Genomic DNA, 6,660 nt, shown 5'->3' with positions numbered 1-6,660 from the left:
GCTGACCTGTATATGGGAATGTGTTTCCACATCTCATCCTCGTGTCAGGAACGCGTGCGAGTCTCATAATGTTAAAGTGATTAATCAACGTCGTGAGCCAGGCGTGACCCATGTATGGCCTACATCGGCCTGTTGAGGAGCTGCAGGAAAGAGGTCACACATATTGCTGCACACAGAGCCTTAAAGCCTCAGGCTTGACAGGCTGTGTACATGTGTGCCTGTGTTTGACTTTGGGCTCAGTCCTAAAGGAGTTAAGCAACCTTAATTTACTGTTACAGCCATTGGAAGCTAAGATCATCTGATACACTGGTGTTTTGCAGCCCTGTGTAAGCCTAATTTAGAGCTTCTGACACTTAAAAAAAATGAGTGTCTAATATCAGCTCAAGGAAACAGATAGGTACTGTTGGCAAAGGCTGCTAAAAACAGGGAAAGATGCACTGATTTTGTAAGTGATGCTTAGGTGCCTGAAAATTCACTTATACAGGGGTTGGACTAGATGGTTTTTAAAGGTCCCTTCTGACCCAAACCATAGCGTGACTCTGTGATACCTCTTGTGGATCTGTGACAGAAGAGTCAGGGTCAAGTCCCTGAGCAATAATTCTCAGCCTGTAGAAAAACCTTGGTGCTCCTGCAGATTAGCCCACAAAAACTCAAAGGTTAATAAATGATAAAAATCCTAAACAGAGGGATTGATCATGTTCCTTATTTCCCTGTAGGAATTTAGTGCCTGTCTCAGGGAGGCATGGGAAGAGCTGCTACCCATTGCAGTTGTGGTAGCAAGGTCAAGCAAGAGAGGAAGGAGTTTTCGTCTCTCTCAAGAAAACCCTAATGACTGCCCTCCAGAGCATCCCATTGTAGCCTCTTCCTTCCTCCTGCTCCTGTAGGTGGGCATGACACAGGGGTCACTGGACAGAGGAGGACAGGAGGTCACTGGACAGAGGAAGAGGTCTGATTCAGTGGCCTGTCACTGTACCGAGGTAACAGGGCTCTCATGTCTCTATTCCTTGTCCTTCTTGTGTGGTGAGATTGGAAAACAAGCAACCTGGAGATAAAATTCAGGGGTTCAGTGGGTTTGCTGCAGCATGAGCTTCAATCCAGCCACCTCAATTCTCCCTGCATTGTGCTTCAGGCACCTCGGCACTGTCTCTGAGGACCTCCCCCTGCATTCCTTGCCCAAAGCCTCTCCTTACTGACTTTAAGTCAGTCCTGTGTGTTTTCATGCACTCCTGCCCCAAGATGGTGATAATCTTGCCCATGCATTTGCACATCCCACGGTCTGAGAAGAACTGGTAAATATACACAAGTCAGTTTAGGACTGTGGGATCTCGACTTCCAAAGGAGTTTGCCTGCTGGTAGCCGAGCCCCCGAGATGCTCATTAGGAAGGTATGACGATGACTCAGGCAAACCCAAGTGCTCTGATTACTTGTTGTACCAGCTTATGTTTCTGTGCTGTGGCTTTCCAAGCTGCCTGACTGGACAGGTACGAGCTCACACCAGCTTCTTTTGAAGATTTAATTTGCAGCCTAGAAGTACAGCTACACCCAGGGCCACAACTGGATTTACAAAGCCTGGGAAAAGGCTGTAGAAATGGTACTTTTCTCTCCTCCCACACCCTCCTGCAGGGCTCAGGGCTGCAGTTTAGCACAGGCAAGTGTGAATTTGGTTGGTCTAAAGAGCCTGAGTGATGAAAGCTCTGGTTGGGAAGCTGCAGCTCCAGCTGGGTTAGGGCGTGCTAAGAACAAGAAGGGGGATCTTTAGCACTGACTCTGTCAACAGGCTCATGCATTCAAATAACCATTTCTAATCCTCTTTCCAACCTTTCCTGCCAACCACGGGAGACGTCTCCCTCACTCCCCTTGGCCCACCCCCTCTCCGCAGCTGGCATTCACCATCAGGAGAAGGCAGGAAGGGATGTGGAGCAAAATCTACATGCTTTTATGGCCAGCTGCTGCCGGGACAAGTCTCTTCTTTCTGCCATCTCTGCTGCTCAGAGGAGCAGCGGGATGCCTCTGGTGCAAGACTGACACAATAGGCTCTTCCCCCGTGACAAGCTGTCTTTTTCTGTAATGTGGCCAGCTTTCTGCTGGAGAAATCTGCTTAGGATCTTACAGATTTGGCTGTTAGTCAATGTGATGCAACTGGGAAATGGACATGGAACTATTCTTTAAGTGTTTTCAGTAAGTTTTTATTGCAAACATTAGGATTGTTTCAGTGATGCTAACACAACATTCAGGACTTTTGGAATCTCTTCATTATCTTCAGCATCTTCTGTATTCTTGGCATGGCAACAGCTCAGTGGTGATGCTTTCCCATGATGTCATACTGAAGAGCCAAACTGCAGCTCTTCCAAAACCCACTGCCACATCTTTCTTCTTTTCTGGTGTGGAGCAGCATTTTTGAAACTTGACTCAACACTCACTTACGGCTGATGCTCCTGTAAAGAAATTTTCTAAACCAAAGCCAAGAGCATATTCAGGAAGGCTTCCTTGTAGACAGTTGATTTGAATGAAGTGCTGAAAGCCAAAATCTAGGAACTCATAAAGTAAAATGCAAAATCCCATGGACTGAAATAAATTAAATTGGGACCAAAGAGCCATTACAACCACCTGACAGCCTTCTGCTTACCGTAGCCAGGTTTGCATCAGGCAGCTTTTTAGCTTGCCTTTCTATCTCAACATGCAACACATCTGAAGGACTCATACATTCAACAACACAGTCTTGTGTTTAGATTCAACAAGTGCAGCAATATAAGCCTTGTGATATCACTTGTTTAATGCTTAGCTTTAAACGTTACTTTGAAGGAAGATCTTTTGTCTCTGTTCTTAGGAAGCAGGGATGAAACTGATCATTAACAAAATAGGTTTCGAGACTTCTGTTAGGCAAGAATTTAGGGGGCTGGAACTAGTAAATCTGGTCAGTGAAAAGGCATGATAAATATTGCTCCATGACTACAGAGGAATCTTAAATTTCAGGTGTAGTGTGCAGATAAGGCTCCTTGGCAGGGCTGCAAGATACTCCTTTGCCTTCTGGAAAACAAATGTATTATTAACTGCAGATCTAAAGGAGAAGGAAGAGACGGGAGAGGAGGAGGAGGAGGAAGGGAAGGAAGAGGAAGAGGAGAAGGGAAAAGAGGTGGAGAAGGAAGAAGAGGAGGAAGAGGAGAAAGTGGCTGTGGTGGTGATGGTGAAGAAAGGAACCATCAAAGAGCAAAAGTCTTTAGCCAGCAAGGGAGATGCATTTCCCATGCACTACAGGAGCTGCTATATTCTGGCATCCTCTCCTAATATTGGCCAGAAGAGTTTTGGTAAAGCTGAGAAGGCAGATTTCCAGGTCCCATTGCAGGAGACATGAAACAAATCCCCCAGGCAGATTTCCACTGGCAAGCTAGCAGGATGCAGCACAGAAATAAATAAATAAAGCTCTATGTAAAACATGCTGGGAGGAATATTGTGGCTTGGCATGCAGACACCTCTGGCTAGAGGAGCCAATGCTTGTCAAGAGAAAACACCAGGGAAGGAGAAACTCCTTACCCAGCCTGCTATTAGGAGCCAGTTATCATGATGGGAAGGGTCCAATATGGGTAGAACAGGCCAGATAATCTTCCTAAAAGCTTTAGCAAAAAAAAGCTCAACCAGTTACACAGCTTTTGCACCTGGACCAAGTTCCAGAAAAGTCTTCAATGTTTTGCATCTATCAACAGCGAAGCTTGAAGAGACCAAGATCTGGGCTTGAAATCTCTCCCCCAAAGTCGGGAATAGTTTGATCCAAAATTTTGGAGTTGGCTGTCTCTATTTAAAAGAGAGAAACACCTACCATGTGCTGAAGTACACATCTTGCTGTGATCTCAGTCCCATAGTTAGGCACGTAATATGGAAATGCTTCTCCCTGTGAGATTCTCTCTAGGTGGCACCCTGCTGACTTGTATAGGGCATATATTAAATGTTGTTGTTGTTTCATAAGATAGTAAGGAGAAATACCAACAGGCAGAAAAGACTCAGGGAAGATCTTATTGATGTTTTTAAATACCTGATAGGAGTAGTAAGACTGAACCAGACTTCTCTCAGTGGTGCCCACTGACAGGACAAGAGGTAATGGGTATAAATTGAAATAATGAAAATTCCATTTAATATAAAAAAACATTTTTTGACTATGATGGTGGTCAAACAGTGGCATAGGCTGCCCAGAAAAGTGTAGTCTTCATCCTTGGAGATCTTCAAAACCCAGCTGGACACAGTGCCAGGCAAACCTTCTCTAGCTGACCCTGCTTTGTGCAAGGGTTTGGGCTGGGCAGTCTCCAGAGTTACCTTTCAGCCTCCACCATACTGTGATTCTGTGGTTTTGGCAGAGCTCACCCTGCCTCACCAAGCTCGCCCTGCAGCCCTCTCCTCCTCTCCCTCCCCAGCTGAGCGTGCTGGAGGCAGATCCTGCCCTTGGACCAGGAGAAACCCCAGGCAGCAGTGCCATCTGCTGGGTCTGGGGCAGCAGCGATGATGGGGAGCTCTGGCAGTGCCTTCAGGAGGCAAGCAGGGCATTTCAGCTCGCAGCAGCGTTTCTCCTCTCTTCCCCAGGCAAGGCGGGCATGCTGCTTTGCCGAAGGTTGTGTCAGGCAAAGGCTGGCTGGTTTTACACAACGTTATTGTCACTAGGATGAGTAATAGAAAGGGGATCCCTGCAAGGAAAGCATGCTTTACACATGGAAGCTTGGCTTTGCTGTCTGAACCTCATCTTTACCCCATTGTGCTACAGCCCTGTGGCACTCCAAAAGTCACCACGGGAGCTCTCCTTCTCCCAGCTGGGAGGTGCTAGCTGGGGATGATAGAGCTGGGAGCACCCTACAGTGCCATGCCTGTGAAAGCCCATCCAAACCCCGGTTTTTAGGCTCACAAACAATTTAAATAACTGACACTTTCAGAGCTGTTGTGTTTCAAAAGCAGGATCTTTATAATGCAGGGCCCCTTCTGATGTGGCACCCTCGGGAATATCACATTCCCCTTCTTTCCTCCTCGTCATTGCACCCCAGGGCCACGCACCAGCACGGTGAGGAAAAGGGTGGATCACCAGTGCCACGGCGTGGGGAGGAAACCTTCCAAGGGTGCTGCCCAGAGGCAGGGGAAGCTCACACGTGAAATCTCTGCCAATCACCAGTTATCTGCAAGTTTTGACCAACTTGTGCGCTGCCTGAACTGGCAGATCAGCCCCTTCTGGTTTTAAAACTGCATTATGCAAGGAGTAAGTTGGGATCCAGGGGTGGTATTCAGGATAAGCTTTTGATCCTGAGCCTTGCTGCATCCCCTGCCAGCACACACAGCTCTGCACTTGGAGGCAGATGCATTGCAAACAGCCACCAGAGCAGCAAGGAGCAGGAAGGGTCTGGAGAGGTCCCCGTGACACTCTGTGCAGCCATATGAGACAGTTCCCATTGTAACCAGTGATATTCATGTACCGAGGTCCTGGGCAGCCTTTCTGTCGCTCTGTGAGGCAAGTGACCCTCTGAAGCTCTGGAAATCCCTCAGACCTGGCAACTAAAGACAACATCACAGGAACACGAGACCATATTTTCCAACAGTGTTTCTGATGAGCAAGCTCCTAGAGTACTTCACAGCGTGAGTCATCTCTCCAAGGAGATTTAGGCAGGTTATAGATGGGATTTAGGGGGAAATTTTCTTAATTTCCTTTTGTGAGGCTCACCTCTCTGGAGACTCCATCCAAAGGTAAAGGGTGACCAACTGGCTCTGAGAGGAGTGAAGTTGCGTCAGGATGGAGAGCAGCACTGCTAAGGTGGAGAATCGTGACTATTAAACTTGCAGGTGTCAGATCTCAAGGAAGTATTAAACAGTGATGAAAACTAGACAGTTGTTTAGACCAATCTGTAGTACTTGGTTTGGCAAGCCCACCTCGGACACATGGTTTAATAGCTAACAAAACCTCACTTACTGAGAATGTGGACATGTTGGTCCATTTGGCCCCAGATTTTGCAACTTTCTCCACTCACAGGCTGTGATTTTACTGTCTGCAGTTCTTTGGCAGCAGGTCCAGGCCCCAGACTGCTGGCTGCTCATGTGCTTGAAGACATTTTTTTTTTATTAATAAAAAATAAAAAATAAATAAATAAATAATAAAATAAAATAAAATAAAATAAAATAAAATAAAATAAAATAAAATAAAATAAAATAAAATAAAATAAAATAAAATAAAATAAAATAAAATAAAATAAAATAAAATAAAAAACAACAATGCATTCATCCTGACAAAGAAGGGGTGATCACAAGAAGAATCATGCATCTCCCCAAGGCAGCAGTGCTCACACAGAAAAATCACCAACTGTGTGCAAAGGAGAAGCTAAATTTCCAGATCAATAAATGAGTAATTTCCCAATCATTATATGAATAATAGGACCCATTTAGAAATTATGTTTAACTAGAACATTTCAACAAGGTATTAAAGCAACACAACTTTGGGCAAATGTGGACTAGGAGTAAATAAGCAGTGTCTGGATTAATAGCTAAAATAACAGGAAAGTTCTGCCATATACTACAGAAATGTGTCTATTTAGTGAATATCTTAAGTACTGAACTACCGTGCACACCTTCCTACCATTTTTGGAGCCAAGATTTTTCATCTCTTGACACATCTAATTTTCAACAAAAACGTCCATTCTT

At 45.4% G+C, this 6,660-nt stretch overlaps 1 long non-coding RNA gene across 1 annotated transcript; it reads right to left on the bottom strand.

Moving 5' to 3' along the window:
• Positions 1-2,164: 2,164 nt before the first annotated feature.
• Positions 2,165-6,063, bottom strand: LOC311431642. Its single transcript, XR_014689558.1, has 3 exons — positions 5,936-6,063; positions 5,690-5,771; positions 2,165-2,435 (listed from the first exon to the last, which is right to left on the bottom strand). It is a non-coding gene; the product is annotated as an uncharacterized lncRNA (long non-coding RNA).
• Positions 6,064-6,660: the final 597 nt, after the last annotated feature.

Source organism: Aythya ferina (assembly GCF_964211825.1).
Source record: "Aythya ferina genome assembly, chromosome: 2".
NCBI lineage: Eukaryota > Metazoa > Chordata > Aves > Anseriformes > Anatidae > Aythya > Aythya ferina.
This window is presented reverse-complemented; position numbering and strand designations above follow the sequence as displayed.